Here is an 18,587-nt window from a genome sequence, read left to right on the forward strand (position 1 = left end):
TGCAAGATCCCACTCAGGCTTCATTCTTCCTATTTGAAGGATTCTTATTATTTGACTGATTGCCTCCCTTATTCATTCTTTTATTAAATTTCATGCTTGAGGCAGCAGAGGAGAGAAAGGAGCTTGTATCTTGCAGCTGCCCTAAAGGAAGTACAGGGATTTCCCTCCTGTGTGCCCTGAAATATTAGGCCCCAAACACAACTTTTTTTTTTTTTTTTTAAATCTAAGTGCTTTTAAAGACTTCTTTGAAATGTGGGACAATTATGCAAGCAGGAAAAAAAAAAGCATCCAGAACAAATATTGAACTTTGGTATGTTGAAGTCACTGGAGCATGCAAATCTCTCAGGCATGTCCTATAAAATTAACTTAAAACATCTTGGAGAGATATGGTTTGGGGTTTTGTATAATAGAAGGCTCTATTCTGGAAGCACGTCATTCCATATCACAGCCTGGATGCTAGTGTTTGCCACCACCACTCCCACCTCCCTTTAGACTGCAGATCTTGAAGGCAGAAAGCACTCTCCCTTTGCAGAATATTGGAAAAGCCAGAACTCAGAAACCTCCCAACCTCCCAATCAGGTACTCAGGTACTCAGAGAGAGGCTACTCCTACAGGTGTAGTGGCCAATGATCTTGAGAAAAGTTATTATCTGATTGCTCCTGCCCCAGGCTGGGAGGGGTAAAGCCAGCATTCCAGCTTGAGGTTGGGGGCCAGGCCTCAGCACAACTCCCTTGGGTTTTTGACAAACCCACTGATCCTGGAGTTACAGGATAATAGGATTTGCAGGCATCTTGGGTGGGTGGGGGGGGGGGTGCTTTTTTCGATTCTAGGATTCACTTGAGCAGTTGGTTTCAAACCCACTAAATCTTTTCCCCTCCAGGAGGGGCCCTAGCCAAGTCACGGATCTGCACAGAGGCGCCCAGGTTCAAGGTGGCCCAACAGGCAGACGGCAGCGCTTCGCCCAGGCAGAATTGTCATCTGCTCTGCAAACTTTGAGATATGCAATACAGTCTCTGTTTCTGAATCCTATTAGCACAAACCACTCTGGGGCAGGAGTCCAGGGGCACGGGGAAGGAACAAAATTAAGGGACTTTCTGGTCCTCTGGGTTTCATCAATTGGGGGAGGGTGCAGCTCAGAGCAGGGTGGGCCTAGGCGGCCAGGGCGCCTACCTACCCCCAGTTACTACATCAGACCCTGCACATCCCACCGAGGGCGGGAGCCTGCGGGGGAGGGGGTGCCAGGTGGGGCGGGTCCATAGACCCTCGCAGGCCGGAGGGCGCATGCGCACCTTTTGGCGGGAAGAAGACCCCTCCCCCATCCTTGCCGTCCCAACTGCCTGCCTTGGCGAAGGGGAGGGACAGCCAAGCCACTCCCGCCAGAAACCCTGAGCCCAGCTGCAGTACGGGGCGGGGCATGGCGTCCCCACACTCCACGGGAACACCTGAGTGGCACCCGCGGTGGCGGCTTCCGCCCTCCGACTGGGCTGGGTGCGGTGCTGCTCGGGCCCAGCTGCCGAGTCAGGTGCGTCCAGATGGCATTCCTTACTCTGGTGTTCCAACCCACCCTGACTCGCCGAGCTGCCACCGGAGCCAGGAAAGATGGGCTGGGGGGCGCGGGGTGCTGCGGGTGCAGGGAGGGGGTGGCGAGCGCACCGTCCACAGAGAAGGACGTCCTGCGCCCCGCCCCCCGCACTCCTAGACCCTGCTCAGTGGCCGAGCTTTAAGTGCTGGACTCTACCCTGATCGCTGGCTGCTTGTGGAGTGCCCTTGAATTCCAGGAGCACTAGCTATCTGGTAAGGGCAGTCCTGGACACGTAGAGGCTGAGGATGGGGGTTGGGGAAAGGGTTCTCAGGGTCTGGGGCGGGGGGGTCGCTTCTCGGTAGAGACACCCTTCCCCCACCCCAGCTCCCAGTCTTCCTTCTGGAGTAGGGGCCCATTTAAATGCTTTGGAGGCAGCGTGGGAGCAGAGCGCAAGAGTACATCCTTTGTCCCCCACCACCACTACCCCCACCCCTGCGCTTGAACCCCCCCTCCTCACTTCTAGTGCCTCCCCTTGGGGCAAGGAAGATGGAACTACCTCCGCTCTCTACCACAGGGGGTCTCCTAGCCCTAGGTCACCACCTCGCTGGCCTGGGTACTTGGACTTGCAGGTCCCGCCATGGAACTCACATGGGGCCTTCAGGGGGCACGCGGGGCGCTGGGGACCTGCGCGGGGTTGCAAGGTTCCCAGAGACTCTGCGTAGACTGCTGGTGTCCAGAACCCCCATTCAGGTGCGTGGGGCTGGAGTAGCGGGCTCCATGAGGCCGGAGCGGTGCACCTGGGCGCGGACCCAGGCTTCAACCCCCTGTCACCGGTCCAACCCCCAGGTCCCCAGGGTCAAGTAGTACCCCTCCCACCACCAGGCGCCAGGTCTCTGCCTTACGTGCACTCCAGCTGGGGTGGGGGCTGCTGGTTCTGGTGAACCGTCCCCTTCGCCCCAGTTGCTGCTTCTCGTGAATTATGCAGGAAGCTGGCACCCGCGAGCTCCTCAAGTTTCCTTGGCAAATTCCCTCCGCATCCCTCCTCCCAGCTGACAGGCAGCTCTGCAGGGAGGCATCTTATTAGGATTTTTGGGTAGGGGTGAACTTAGAGATAACTACTGCCGCCTGAGCTGGGGCCGCCGGAACCTGCAAGCATGAGCGACCCCAGAGGAGGGCATCGTAGCCAGGGTTGAGAGGGTGCAGGGATAGGGGTGGCTGGGGCTCAGAGGGTGAGGGCTAGCGGCGGGCCGCCTTCAGGTGAGTCTGTGCCCTCACTCTCTGCGGGGGATGGGAGGGCTGGTGTTCAGGCGAGGTCGGGTTTCTGTGGGGCTGAGGGTGCCCAAAGGGGGCAGGGCCGATTCTTGTGACTGCGGGCTTTCTGGAGAAACTTTAAAGCGACCCTGGGTGGGTGGATCTGAGATGTTTGTGCCCCACAAGTAGGGGCTCTAGGTCGCAGTACTCCAGGCCCTGGGGACCTGCAGCTGTTGGCATGTCCTGGGATTCCTCAGAGGCCTTACCAAAATAAAGTGGTTTCTGGTTGTAAGTTTGAGGTAGTAAATTAGATGGTTTCATGACATCTTTTTGTTTGAAATCCAGGTTTGTATGTTAATGAAGTCAACTGCTAGTTAAATTAAGCTCCAAGCAGCAGAGTGGTCTATTTTCCAAAGTCCTCTGTGGAGGGATGGTGGCTTGATCCCTACCTGGGACTTGCCCCTGGGCTTTGCTCACCTGGATGCCATGAAGAGTCCCTGGGCACTCTGGCTTCACCCTTCATCCAAGTGCCCTGAGGTCGTATTAAATAATAATGAGTGACCCCCTATTCCCTGCCTGACATCTGAGGGTTTGGGGATGTTCACAGATACCCCTGGAGGTGGCTGCTTTCAGAGACCTGAGTTTTTAAACCATTTGTCAGGGACACGGGGGCTGGGTTTGATAAAGGGATGGAACCTCTGTTTGCCTGGAGCTTTGTGACCAAGGAGGGGGTTCAGCAGTGGTTAAGGGGGAAGGTCGATGTGGCAGCCCTGAGTGGGATTAATGAATGGTCGTGTGGATTTTTGCCCAGGAGGAAGTCACAGTATCCTTAGGGAGACAAGTGGGAGGCCCTTCTCTTAGTAGGAATTAGGCTACTTGCAAAGTGGCTGGATGTAGAACTCTGTGGGATGCAACGTTCTAAAGGAAGCAGTTTCTATTATTATGCTGAGGAATTTCTTTTACCAGAGGAAAGAATTGGATGGGAAACTGGTGCTTCATTGGGCCCCTAATAAAGGCTTAAATTTTTCAAGTATCTTAAGGAGAACTTTATGAAGAAAGTGATTTTGCCTATAAAGGTGGTTCCCAGTAGGCACTGTTGACAGCACTTGACTGCTTTGAACAAATTAGATCCCTTTGCGGGGTGGGGGTGGGGAGGGAGTATTTCTACCTCCTGGCTCCAAGTACCATTTACATTCAGGTGAATTTCTCAAAGGTTTTCATTCATTCATTTTTATTCTTATTTTTGAAGTGCTTGGGGTTGTGGGCAAGGCCCGTGGCATCTAGGGGTTGCCATGTGCAGGTGGTTTGGTCTAAGCCTCTGGAGGCTTCTATCGGGGAGAAGCCTGGACCTATGGTCCTGCTGGGGTCAGATGTGAGGAATGCCACCAGGAGGAAGATGCAGGGCTTCCATGGTAGCACTGTATTTTATAGTTCAGTTCTTTGGTGATGGGGAAAAGGATGGAAGAGAGAGCTTGAAACTAAGACAGACATGACAGGTTAACCAATGTGCAGAAAAACACTGGCCACAACTTATTTTTACAGAAAGATAACGCTTTGCCTCCTGTGCTTTATTTCCAAATATGCCATATTTGGAATATCCCATTTAGAGGCCTAAATGATAGAGTTCTGGTGTTCTGTCACCCTGGGGGAATTAAGGGGGTTTACAAAAGCGGGGCTCGGTTTGGGAGCTGCCAAGGGGTTGTGTTCCTCTGCCCCCAAGGGAATTGTGGGGGTGAGTTCAATTTGGCCTCCAGCCCCTGACCCCTGAAATCACATCTCCAGGATTCCAGCTCCTGCTTTGTAAACTTCAAGTCCAGGTTGACCACAAGCTGTTGGACCTCGAGTCCTTATGATGTCCTTAGGATGGGGTTGGGGGTGGGGTGGACATGGCTGGAAACCTCAGTAGAGAAGTACATTTACAACATTTTCTGGGGCCTCAGTTCTCAGTCCCAGGGAGGCGTCTTTGAGATCTTCCATCATCCAAGTGACCCTGGGCAAATTTATTGACCCTCCGCTTTGACTGAGGGGGTAATTTGTGGAAGCCTGGGGAAGGAAGCACCCCAAACAAAGGCCACAAAGGCTGGTCTTTTTCATCTCCAGAGCCCCCAGTCCTCATCTAGGGCTGATTGGGTGAAGGGCTGGGAGCCAGGCCAGGTGACTCTTGTGATCTGGATGTGATACCTGCCCACCCAAAGGAGGTGTCTGCCATCCATTTTGAGGTGACCTAGATTATATTGGGTTTTCTCTGCATGTTGTAAAAATAAACCCAGCAGATAATCATCTGAGGGTCAGAAGCTGCCATAGGAGCTGCCCTGGAAAGTTCCAGGCTAGAGGGGAGAAGAGAAGGGATGGGACCATTAGTGTACAGTGGGTTGGGGCTATTGGGTGCAGTAGGGCACAGAGAGGGTCCCCAACCCAGTCTGGGCAAGGAGGGAGATGGGGAATATAAAACACCTGGGTGAGGCCTGAGGCGTCTGATTGTGCCTTGGCCAGCATTACCCCAGGACCTGGTAGGAAGGGACTGGTTCCTGTTCCAAGTCTCTGAAAACTCCAGAAAGAGAGGTGCGATTGATGATTTTTCCACTTTATGGATCAGGAACCTGAAGGGCTGAGGAGTGAAGTCACTGACCTGAAGTCACAAAGCCAGTGAGCAGAGAGCTGAGATTGCTCCCAGGCTCTAGGAGAGCCCCGTCCTTAATCCACCACCCCTACCCCATGCATCTCCCAACAGGAACTTTCATCTGCTTAGAATATTTTTCTTCTTACTATGGTATATGACAAAGAGCTATAGTCAGCAAGCAAAACAGAGAGTTTGTGATCTCACTTCTTGATGGGCTAAGGCTTTTTTTTTAAAGCAAATTTAAGAAATGCTTTGAAGAAGCTAATGTCATTGGGTCTGGTGGCTGTTCTGAGACAGGCCTTTGGGGAACAAGGATACTTCTAACCCAAGCCTTCCCACCACTCAAGTGCTTTCCAGTCTTAGAGGCTGGGAATGGTAAGCCCACCCCCAGTAATGGGGCAGATCCAGAACTCTCAGGGCTAGAGTGGGTGAGCTGGGTCAGGCTTGACAGATGTGCCTGGGAATGGGCCAACCAAGACTCCTGTCACTTCCTGGGAGGTTAAGAATAGAAGTTGCAGGGCTGCCAGGAGTTAGTGAGCAGTTGCAGTGAAGAACTGTCCTCTCCTCCGTGTGGCACTGTGATTGGCTGCCTGAAGCCTGTGCAGGGAGGGGCAGAACAGGGTTTGGAAATTGTCCTGGTGAAGTTGCCAGATTCTTCTTGACTCACAGGATTGAATGAGGCCACAAGCTCCCTGCTGCAGATTTCACATGATGGGACTCACAGGTGTGGGACTTCTCTCCCACTCGCTAGAAATTCTTTTTGAGGCACAAGAAGCAGACCTGGGAGCTTCCCCTGTTAGGGGTTCTAGGAACACACTCTGAGGAGGATGGTTGGCCAGAGTTCTGAGCTGCTGTTTAAATTAAAAGGCCTCAGAGTTCCCATCATGGTGCAGTGGTTAATGAACATGATGAGTATCTGTGAGGATGTGGGTGCAATCCCTGGCATTGCTCAGTGGGCTGAGGATCCAGTATTACTGTGAGCTGTGGTGTAGGTGGCAGATGAGGCTCAGATCTGGCATTGCTGTGGCCATGGCGTAGGCCAGCAGCTAATGCTCCGATTTGACTCCTCCTCTGGGAACCTCCATATGCTGGGTGTGAGGTCCTAAAAAGACAAAAAAATAAATAAAAATAAAAGGCCTAATCTGAGAGTTCCCTGATGGCTCACTGGGTTAAGGATCTGGTGTCACTCCTGTGGTTCAGGTCACTGTTGTGGTACAGGTTTGATCCCTGGCTCTGGAATTCCCACATGCTTCGGGTGCACACGATAAATAAAAATAAAAGGCCTGGTTTGGAAGCCTCACCTGAAGGCACCCTCAGGTGAACAGTCATTGTACACCACAGTGGCCCTGCCTTGCCTGGGCAGGTTTCTTCCAAAAAATTTTTTTGTTGTTGTTGTGTTTTTGTTTTTTTGTTTGTCAACTCCCCAATTTTTTTTTTTTAAACCTGTCTGTCCTTTCACACATTTCCTGCAACATTTTTATATGACAAGTGCAAATACTCAGAAGGGCACTGAATTGCACCCTGAACTGCTTTATTTCCATCTCAGCTTCCTCCATTAACCATTTTCTTCCCATGCATTTTCAAGCCAACCGCTAACAATGTGCTTTATGGGTTTAAAGATTTGCCAAAGATGTAGATCCTGGTCTGTGAGGTAAATTTTGACATTTGAAAAGTAACTGTTCCCTAACTTTAACCGAACTCATGGTGTCCTAGACATCCACCTTCCTTGACAGGTCCCTAGAGGGCCTTTACAGGCTGCTCATTGTTTCCTTCATGGTTTGATACTTCCCTGAGGGGTTTTATCTTGATGTGATAGATTTTTATCCTCGTGTGTCTTTTATTAATCAATAAAGCATATTTCTCTGCAAGGAAAATGTACATAAATTGACTTTAAAAATTTCCTGTGACCTCAAGTTGCTAAGTATTTTTTTAAAAAATTCCCTTCTGGATTGAGAAAGCCCTGTGATTAAACACTATGAATGCATTATGGATTTTTAGAAATGGAAAGAGGAAAATGTTCCTGGAAATGTGTCTCTCAGTGATTGGGTGGTGGGTGTTTTTGGTGTTCGAGTTAAAACCTTAGTTTCCCCTTTGGTACGTGGAATTTCTTCCTCCAGGATGCAAAGGGGACTGGAAGGTCTTTAGTAGGTAAAAGATTAGGGAGGGGTAGCTGCTGGGAAAAGGGGACCCCAGGCCTTTCTGTGACTGAGGGATTTCAGGAAAGATAACCCCTTTATCCTGTGCCCCTTTGAAAGCATCCACCCATACCCGTTTGAAGCCCCCTGCAGGGGAGGAGAGATATGTAGGGGAGATTCAGCCCCACCTCCAAGATTCTGGCAGGTGATTCCCTCTGGGGTGCTGTGGTGACACCTAGGTGACATTAGTGACATGGATGCCAGCTGCATGCTCTGCATGACCAGGCCCTGTGGATGGGGTGCCTTCCCCAGAGCGTCCTCACTCAGGGTTCCTCCCAGGGCTGTGCAGAAAAATGAGAAATGGAGCCCATAATCCTGGCTTAGGTAGGGAGTAGCCCCTAGACAGGACCCTTTCCAGGGGACTCTGATGGACCCATGGTGTAGCTTGAGCCTGAGGAAGGACAGGCTGGAAGGCATCAGTAGTCCAAGAATTGACCTCTGTGTGTATTCAGATCCTGGAATTCGCAAAGCCAGCATACAGATTTCTCAGGCCAAGGATTGAACCCATGTCACAGTGACAACCCAAGCCACTGGCCTGTTCTTTCTTCCCCTCACCTTGAGGGTTCAGACACAGGCCAGCCCAGTGCCTGCACTTAGGCCTGACAGCTCCCTGCCACCAGCCCCTGGGATGTAGGTTCCTGGCAGGGGACATGTGAATTTATATCTACCAAGATGACTGCAGGATATTTGTGCAGCTGGCACTTGGAGAGTGTGTGTGTGGGGGGGGGCAAACAAACAGATTATTTTCTTGAACTTGGAGCCCGGATGAAGCTGGGGATGGGGTTCCTGAAGCCTGTTGAAATGAGCCTGGCATGTGGGGTTAATGATTCCCCAAACACGGGGTGAATGCCACATTCTCGGTTCCCCAGAGTTCCAAGCCTTCTCTGCTTTCCTGTCACCAAAAGCTAAATGGTGGTGGTGGTGGGGGGGGGGGAGTGACAGCTGTGGACCCAGGAATTTTCCTTTGGCAACATTGTAAGGCAAGGAGGCTGTTTTCTGATACCAGGGAGGGTGTCCACATGCAGAAGGACTGGGACAGAGATGGGGTGGGAGGGCAGGGCAGCCAGTGGGAAGGCTAACCAGGAGAGAACTTTCCACACTTCTCCTTTCTAATCTGGGTGCTTCTACTTCATTATCTAATTGCCCTGGCTAGAATATCTTGTACAATTTTTTAAATCTTTTATTATTATTTTTTAAATATCTGCATGGCATATGGAAGTTCCCAGGCCAGGGATTGAATCCAAGCTGCGACTGACCTATACTACAGCTGCAGCAATGCCAGATCCATTAACCTAGTGCTCTGGGCTGGGGATCTAACCCTCACCTCCACAGTGACCTAAGTCACTGTAGTCACATTCTTAACCCACTGTGCCAACAGCTCAGTAGGAAGTCCATGTACAGTGTTGAATAGAAATGGTGAGAAAGAGCATCCATGTCTCGTTCCTGATATCTAGGGAAGCCTCCAGCCTTTCCCCATTAGGTGAGATGTTAGCTGTGGGTTTCTTATGGATACCTTTTATTAGGTTGAGGAAATTCACTCGTAATATTTGCTGACTGTTTTGTTTGTTTGGTTTTTGTTTTGTTTTGTTTTGGCCAAGCCCACAGCATGCAGGTTTCTCAGGCCAGGGATCAAACCCATGTTACAGTGGCAACTCGAGCCATAGCAGTGACAATGGTCATGTCCTTAACCTGCTGAGCCACCAGGGAACTCCTGTTGAGTCGTTTTTATTGTGAAATATCACTGGATTTTGTCAAATGCCTTTTCAGCTTCCACTGAGATGATCTGCTGCTTTTTGTCCTTTATTCTGTTAACTTGGTGTCCTACATTAAATTATTTTTCCATGTTAACCCAATTTTGCATTCTTGGGATAAATCGCACTTAGTCATGGTTTATAATCCTTTTTATGTGCTGCTGGATTATATTTTCTGGTATTTTGCTGTGTTTTTGTGTGTACGTGCATAAGAGTTACAGGTATGTAGTTTTCTTGGGATGGTGTTGCAGTAATATGGGCCTCATGAAATTAATGGGTAGTATTCTCTTCTATTTTTTGGAAAAGTTTGTGATGAATTAATATTAATTCTTTTTTTTTTTTTTTTTGGTCTTTTTGCCTTTTCTAGGGCCACTCCCGCGGCATATGGAGGTTCCCAGGCTAGGGGTCTAATTGGAGCTGTAGCCACTGGTCTATGCCACAGCCACAGCAACGCGGGGTCTGATTCACGTCTGCAAACTACACCACTGCTCATGGCAACGCCAGATCCTTAACCCACTGAGCAAGGTCAGGGATCGAACCCGAAACCTCATGGTTCCTAGTCCCATTCGTTAACCACTGCGCCATGACGGGAACTCCAATTCTTTTTTAAATTGAATTCATTTACAATGCCCTGTTGGTTGCAGGTGTACAACAAAGTGATACACATATCATATGCTTTTCCATTATGGTTTATTACAGTATATTGATAGTTCCCTGTGCTATACAGTAGGACTTTGTTGTTTATTCATCCTTTATACAATAATTTGCATCTACTAACACCAAACTCCCATTTCCTCCCATGCCCTTCCCCCTTGCCCCTGGCAACCACAAGTTTGTTCTCTATGTCTGTAAGTCTGTTTCTGTATAAAAGCTCAGATTCAGCATTGCAGTGGCTGTGGTGTAGGTCTGCAGCTGCAGCTCCCATTTGACCCCTGGCCTGGGAACTTTTTTTCTTTCTTTTTTTAAGGCAGGCGTGGACTTAAAAAAAAAAAAAAAAAAAAGATTAAAGAGAGACAGAATTTCCTTCTTCTTTGTTTTTTTTGTTTTGTTTTGTTTTGTTTCTTTTTTCTTTTGGGGGCTGCACCCATGTCATATGGAGATTCCCAGGCTAGGAGTTGAATTGGAGCTACAGCTGCCGGCTGATACTATGGCCACAACAACATCAGATCCTAGCTGCATCTGCAACCTACACCACAGCTCGTGGCAATACCCAATCCTTAACCCACTGAGCAAGGCCAGGGATCAAACCTGCAACCTCATAGTTTCTAGTTGGATTAATTTCTGCTGCTCAATGATGGGAACTCCAAGGCTTTTTAAGGCTGAATAATCTTCCCATTATACATGGATGGATCATATTGGTTTATCTGTTGCTTCTACATTTTGGCTGTTGTGACTAGTGCTGCCAAGAATGTGGGTATTCAGTCCCCTCCTGTCAGAAAGCACTTTTCTGGGCATGTTTGAAGTAAGTTTGGGTAAGATAGATTTATTTATTTATTTATGTTAAAGTAGGTATTAAGGTAGAGTTGATTTATAATGTCGTGCCAATTTTTGCTGTACAGAAAAGTGGCTCAGTTATATATATGTGTGTGTGTGTGTGTGTATAATATATATTGTTTTTTATACTCTTTTCTATAATTGTCTATCCCAGGAAATTGGATATAGTTCCTGTACTATCTAGTAGGACCTTGTTGTATGTCCATTGTAAATGTAATAGTTTTTATCTGTTCACCCCTGACTCACTGTCCATCCCTCCCCCAGCTCCTTCTTTGGCAACCACAAATCTGCTCTCTATGTCTGTGAGTGTGTTTCTGTTCTGTAGATAGGTTCATTTGTGTCATATTTTAGATTCCCCATAGAAGTGGTATCATATGTTACATGTCTTTCTCTTTCTGACTTACTTCACTGAGTATGAGAATCTCTAGTTGCATCCATGTTGCTGCAAATGGCATTATTTTGTTCTTTTTTATGGCTGAGTAGTATTCTAGAAAGCACATTTTAAAGCAGTGACTAGCCCAAGGCCCATCTGGTCTTGGGATTCCAAAGTCAAGATTGTCCTGCCCACCTGCCTCACCCAGGCTTCTTTTCTACAGAAAGAGGCCCACCTGTCTTCTTTCATATCTCCACAAATCAGGGGTGATCCCATATGTTTGAGACAGGATTCCTTCCATGCCTATTGACCCCACCCTCCAAGGAGGAAAGGCACTTTTGCTGGGTACCCTGGATCTCCCCTTTGTGGGTTTGGTCCAGGTCCAGGGCAGGACTGAGGAAGGTGCTGGGCCAGAGAGAATCATGGGGGAGGGGACACCTCCTGCAAGATGTGGATCATTAATGAACCAGTGTTATGTTTCAGGATTTCTGTTTTAAGTCATCCCTCACTTCAGTTTCATGAGACAGTCTCCTGTACTATCTTCTAATCATTTTTTAAATTAATTACTTAATTTTGCTATTATTTTTTTGGCTGTGCCCACTGCATGCAAATGTTCCTGGGCTAGGAGTCTAATCCAAACCACAGCAATGACCAGAGCCATAGCAGTGTCAATTCCAGATCACTAGGCCACTAGGGAACTCCCCTCTTCTAACAATGTTAATATTTTGCTTTTCATTCTTTTTTTCTTTTTTATTACCCATTAGGATTTAGCCCTTGTGTCTAGAACTTGGCAGGGATCTGATCTGTCTCTTGGCACAGGGGGACCTTTCCTGCCACTGCTGGCTTTGCCCTTCTATCATGGCTCCAGTCCCCAAGCTCATTTGGGGATTGGTTTTCCATGATCTGGCTCTAAGTGCATGATGTGTGCTTATAGTTCCTCTAAAAGAAGCTTTGATACTTAGCAGTATGGTTTCCTTTGGACTACAAACAGCATATTGCAGATTATTCCATTATGTGTTTGAGAAAAAGGAACCCAGCTCAGAGCTCCCTGCCAGCACATTGCAGAGCAGAGCAGGCTCAGCTATGCCAGACACTGTGTCTCAGCCTGGCCAGGGTGAGGCCAAAGCATCTTATCTTCAGTGTCTGGACAGGTGGTTCCCCAACAAGGGACCCAGGCCTGCACCAAGCACTTTTGTCAGTTCAGTATGGTGGTACCAGCCACGTGTGACTGTCGAGCCCTTGAAATGTGGCTAGTGCTACAAGTTTAAACAGCAATATTTTGCAGGTACTGGGTTCCATAAAATATATTATCAATATTAATTTCAGCTGTTGCTTTTTTTCTTTTCTTTTTTGAAATGTGGTGGCTAAGAAACTTAAAATTACATTTGTGTCTTGAATTCTTTTGCTCTCAGCACAGGTTGGTAGCATGCCTTACGAAGGGTAGGGATCGGCCTCCTTATTTCATGCTTCTTGACCCCCACCCCAGTCCCTCCTGCTCCTACCTCATCACCCCACCCTCTTGTTCTCAGATAGAGCCCTGTCTTTCAGATGTGTTTCCTGGGCTTAGCAACCAAGGCTCTTCCCTGGTGGGACAGGGAGACAGGTTAAAACCTCTGTCATCTCAGCTTCCTGCCCCCAGTGTGAGGCTCAAATCACCTCTCCCAGAGACTGGGCTTGCAGGGGACCCCAGAGCTGATTTAGGATTCATCAGGGTTCTGGGATGTTGGTGCTGGGAGCCCCAGGTCCAGCCTTTGGGAGGAGGATGTGGGGTCTCAGGAAGGAGAAGGAACCTGGCCAGGACCCCAAACCCCAAGACCAGTGTGGGTCAGTGTAGACCAAGCCCAGTGAAATAGCCTCTGGTGGTCCACTTTTCTAAAGAGCTGGATTCTTACCAAAAGTGCCCAGGAAGAGTATTATTGTTACTATTGAATAGTACTGCCCCCAGACATACAGTTTTCTGGTCCCAGCTGGCCTGTCCACACAGTCCTGAGGCCGTCAGGGTGTATAGTCACCTGAAACACCTGGCAGGTTCTTCAGCAAAATGTAACTTGTGCTTGGTGGTGGGGGTCAGTGGCCCATGGAGGGGTCAGTGCTTTTCCAAAAAATAGGAAACACCTCCAAGCTAACCGACCAGCCTGATCCATGACGCTCTGCATTCTGAGGCAAAATGATTTCTTTAGCAGGTCTAGTTACTGAATTACATCATAATAAATACTCTTTTTTTTTTTTTTTTTTTTCCTGCATCTGTGGCATGCCAAAGTTCGTGGGTCAGGGATTTAACCCATGTAATAGCACTGACAATGCTGGATCCTTAAACAGCTGAGCCACCAGGGAACTCCCAAAGACTCTTTTAAAAAAAATTTATTGAAGTATAGTTAACTTACAATGTTGTGTTCATTTCAGGTGTACAGCAGAGTGACTCAGTTTTATATATACACAACCCTCTTCTTTTTCAGATTCTTTTCCCATATAGGTTATTACAGAGTATTGAGTAGATTTCTCTGTGCTGTACACTAACTAGATCCTTGTTATGTATCTGTTTTGTATATAGTAGTATACATGTTAATCAATATTCCTGTTCAACATTTTCTATTAATAATGTCATCACATAAAATAAGAAAAATAAAATAATAATTACCTATACCTGTGGTAGTTTACTGAGTTATTATTATTATTTGCATTTTATCTACAAACTTTTTCAGAGTTTCATTTCCTACCTGTACCAGGCACTTTCATGCCTGTGATCTCGTTAAATCTTCAGAGTCCATCTTTGAGGGGGAAGTATGTTTATGGCCATTATACAGAAGGAGAAACTGAGGCCCAGAGAGCCACATTGACTGGGGTTTTGAGCTCAGCATGTGCGTTTGTGCCTTGACCAGTCTGGTCTCAGAGCTGGGATGGGAAGACTCTGTCCAGCTTCCCTCTAGTACCTCTGTTCCACTTGGTGTGCCCTGTGGCCTCTGCTAACCACTTTTGTCCATGTTTTAAGTGGATTGTCTGGTTTTTTTACCCTAAGTTTTGACAGTAATTTATATTCTAAACACTAGTCCTTTGTTGGATGTGTGGTTTGCAGATATCTTCATGCAGTCCATAATTTGCATTTTTATCTTCTTAAAAGAGTTTTTCACAGAATGAAAGCTTAATTTTGATGAGGTCTTATTTTTTTTTTAATTTTTCTTTGTGTGGACTGTGATTTTGGCATCAAGTCTAAGACTTTGTTTCCTAACCATAGATCCTGAAGATTTTCTCCTACGAGAATATTTTTTCCTAAAGTTTTATAGTTTTACATTTTACATTTAAGTCCATGAATAGTTTTGTGTTGATTTTTTAAAAGTGAAATAGGGTTGATTTACAATGTTGTGTTAGTTTCTGGTGTACAGCAAAGTGGTTCAGTTATAGATATATAGGTATTATATATATTTTTTATTTCTTTTTAATTATTATTATTTTTTAATAGTTATTTCCCCAATACAATTTTTTTCCTACTGTACAGCATGGTTACCCAGTTACACATACATATACAGATTCTATTTTTGCACATTTTCATGCTCCATCATAAGTAATTAGACATAGTTCCCAGTGCTACACAGCACTGGGATCTCAGTGCTAATCCATTCCAAAGGCAATAGTTTGCATCTGTTAACCCAAAGCTCCCCTAACCACCCCACTCCCTCCCCCTTGGCAACCACAAGTCTTCTGCAAAGCCATGATTTTCATTTCTGTACAAAGGTTCATTTGTGCCTTATAGATTCCAGGTATAAGTGATATCATATGGTATTTGTCTTTCTCTTTCTGACTTAATTCACTCAGGATGAGAGTCTCTAGTTCCATCCATATTGCTACAAATGGCATTATGTTGTTCTTTTTTATGGCTGAGTAGTATTCCATTTTGTATATATATATACCACATCTTCCTAATCCAATCATCTGTTATTGGACATTTGGGTTGTTTCCATGTCTTGGCTATTGTGAATAGAGCTGCAATGAGCATGCAGGTGCATGTGTCCTTTTTAAGGAAAGTTTTATCTGTATGTATGCCCAAGAGTGGGATTGCAGGGTCATATGATAGTTCTATGTATAGATTTCTAAGGTATCTCCATACTGACCTCCATAGTGGTTGTACCAGCTTACATTCCCACCAACAGTGCAGGAGGGTTCCCTTTTCTCCACACCCTCTCTAGCATTTGTTATTTGTGGACTTATTAATGATGGCCATTCTGACTGGCATGAAGTGGTATCTCATGGTAGTTTTGATTCGCATTTATCTAATCAGTGATGTTGAGCATTTTTTTCATGTGCTTGTTGGCCATCTGTACATCTTCCTTGGAAAAATGTCTATTCAGTTCTTTTGCCCATTTTTCCATTGGGTTGTTGGTTTTTTTGCTGTTGAGTTGTAAAAGTTGCTTGTATATTCTAGAGATTAAGCCCTTGTCTCTTGCATCATTTGAAACTATTTTCTCCCATTCTGTAAGTTGTCTTTTGTTTTCTTTTGGGTTTCCTTTGCTGTGCAAAACTTGTCAGTTCGATTATGTCTCACTGGTTTATTTTTGCTCTTATTTCTGTTGCTTTAGGAGACTAACCTGAGAAAATATTCATAAGGTTGATGTCAGAAAATGTTTTGCCTATGTTGTCTTCCAGGAGTTTGATAGTGTCTTGCCTTATATTTAAGTCTTTCAGCCATTTTGAGTTTATTTTCATGTGTGGTGTGAGGGTGTGGTGTTCCAGTTTCACTGATTTGCATGCAGCTGTCCAGGTTTCCCAGCAATACTTGCTGAAAAGACTGTCTTTTTTCTCATTTTATGTTCTTGCCCACTTTGTCAAAGATTAATTGACCATAGGCATCTGGGTTTATTTCTGGGTTCTCTATTCTGTTCTATTGGTCTGTCTGTTTTGGAACTAGTACCACACTGTCTTGATGACTGTGGCTTTGTAATATTGCCTGAAGTCTGGGAGAGTGATGCCTCCAGTTTTTTTGTTTTTTGTTTTTTGTTTTTTGTTCTTCATGGTTCCATATAAATTTTTGGCTTGTTTGTTCTAGTTCTGTGAAAAATGTCATGGGTAATTTGATAGGGATTGCATTGCATCTGTAGATTGCTTTGGGTAGTATGGCCATTTTTACAATATTAATTTTTCTAACTCAGGAGCATGGAATATCTTTCCATTTATTTGAATCCTTTTTAATTTCCTTGATTAATGTTTTATAGTTCTCAGCATGTAAGTCCTTTGCCTCCTTGGTCAGGTGTATTCCCAGGTGTTTGATTTTTTGGGGTGCAATTTTAAAAGGTATTGTGTTTTTGTATTCGTTTTCTAATATTTCATTGTTAGTATACAGAAATGCGACAGATTTCTTTCTTTCTTTCTTTCCTTTTTTTTTTTTTTTTGTATTTTGTCTTTTCTAAGGCTACTCCCATGGCATATGGAGGTTCTCAGGCTAGGGGTCTAATCAGAGTTGTAGCTGCCAGCTTACACCAGAGCCACAGCAACACGGGATCTGAGTCATATCTGCGACCTACACCACAGCTCATGGCAATGCCAGATCCTTGACCCACTGAGCAAGGCCAGGGATCAAATCTGCAACCTCATGGTTCCTAGTTGGATTCATTAACCACTGCACCATGATGGGAACTCCAAGAAATGCGACAGATTTCTGAATGCTAATCTTATATCCTGCCACTTTGCTGAATTTGTTGATCAGTTCAAGTAGTTTTGGGATTGAGTTCTTATGGTTTTCTATATAAAGTGTCATGTCATCTTCATGAAGTGACGGTTTTACCTCTCCTCTTCCTATTTGGATGCCTTTTATTTCTATTGTTTGTCTGATTGCTGTGGCTAGGACTTCCAGTACTATGTTGAATAACAGTGGTGAAAGTGGACATCCTTGTCTTGTTCCAGATGTTAGTGTGAAGGCTTTCAGATTTTTCCATTGAATATTATATGTGCTGTGGGTTTGTCATAGGTGGCTTTGATTATGTTAAGGTATGTTCCCTCTATACCCACTTTGATAAGAGTTTTAATCATGAATGTATGTTGGGATTTGTCAAATGGTTTTTCTGCATCTTTTGAGATGATCATATGGTTTTTTACTTTTGTTAATGTGGTGTATGACATTGATTGATTTGCTTATATGTTGAACCATCCTTGTGCACCTGAGATGAATCCCACCTGGTCATGGTGTATGATCTTTTTTACAGATGAATTCTACCAAACATACAAAGAGGAACCTATGCCCATCCTCCTTAAACTTTTTCAAAGTTTGAAGAAGAAACACTCCCAAAGACTCTATTCTATGATGTCACCATCACCCTAATTCCAAAACCCAACAAAGATATCACCAAAAAAGAAAACTATAGGCCAATATCTTTGATGAATATAGACGCAAAAAATTCTCAACAAAATTTTAGGCATCAGAATCCAACAACATATAAAAAAGATCATACACCATGACCAGGTGGGATATCTATTCTTTTTCAGATTATTTTCCATTTTGGTTATTATAGACTATTGAATTCAGTTCTCTGTGCTATACAGTAAATCCTTGTTGTTTATCTGTTTTAGTATTGTGTATATGTTAATCCCAAACTCCTAATTTATCCTAATTTTTTCCCTTTGGTAACCATAAGTTTGTTTTCTATAGCTGTTAGTCTCTTTCTGTTTTGTAAGTAAGTTAATTAGTGCCATATTTTAGATTCCACATGTAAGTGATATCATATGATATTTGTCTTTCTCTGACTTACTTCACTTAGTATGAAAATCTCTAGGTCCATCCATGTTGCTGCCAACAACATTATTTCACTCTCTTTTATGGCTGAGTAATATTTCATTATATATGTATCTTCCTTATCCATTTGCCTGTTGATGGACATTTAGGTTTCTTCTAAGTCTTAGCTATTATAAATAGTGCTGCCATGAACTTTGGAGTGCATGTATCTTTTTGGATTTGAGTTTTCATCTTTTCTGGCTATATGCTCAGGAGTGGAATTACTGGGTCATTGTGTAAGGCTCAGGTTGATGGCCATTATTTTAATCAGTGTCTAATCACTCCAGCACTCTTTGTTGAAGGAGCCATTCTTCATTGTTCCAAAATCAGTTGGGCATTTGTATGAGTCTATTTCTTGGCTTTCTGTTGAATTCTGTTGATCTGTGTCCCTATCCATCCACCAGAACCTTGATTACTGTACCTGTGTTAAGTCTGGAAATTGGATAGACTAAGTTCTCTCTAATGTTTTTCAAATTTGTTTTAGTTTTCTCTCTAGTTCCTTTGGCTTTCCTTATAAATTCCGGAATAATATTGTCTATATCTACAAAAGAAATCTTGCTGGAATTTCAGTTGGAATTGCCTTCCACCCCATGTCAATCTGGAAAGGATTGACATCATGATTGT

The 18,587-nt window shown here is 45.2% G+C and overlaps 1 long non-coding RNA gene across 1 annotated transcript in view; it reads left to right on the forward strand.

Annotated features, from left to right (window-relative positions):
- Positions 1-1,399: 1,399 nt before the first annotated feature.
- LOC110255465 (uncharacterized) overlaps positions 1,400-18,587 on the forward strand; it is a 93,109-nt gene continuing 75,921 nt past the window's right edge. The window contains exon 1 of the long non-coding RNA XR_014816789.1: positions 1,400-1,794. This is a non-coding gene — a long non-coding RNA (uncharacterized LOC110255465). The remainder of the gene's footprint in view (positions 1,795-18,587) is intronic.

The sequence above is a fragment of the Sus scrofa genome, chromosome 9 (assembly GCF_054392235.1).
Source record: "Sus scrofa isolate SSC_HxYL_T2T_F1_AM1 chromosome 9, Sscrofa_HxYL_maternal_Yorkshire_Landrace_v2.0, whole genome shotgun sequence".
Classification (NCBI taxonomy): Eukaryota; Metazoa; Chordata; class Mammalia; order Artiodactyla; family Suidae; genus Sus; species Sus scrofa.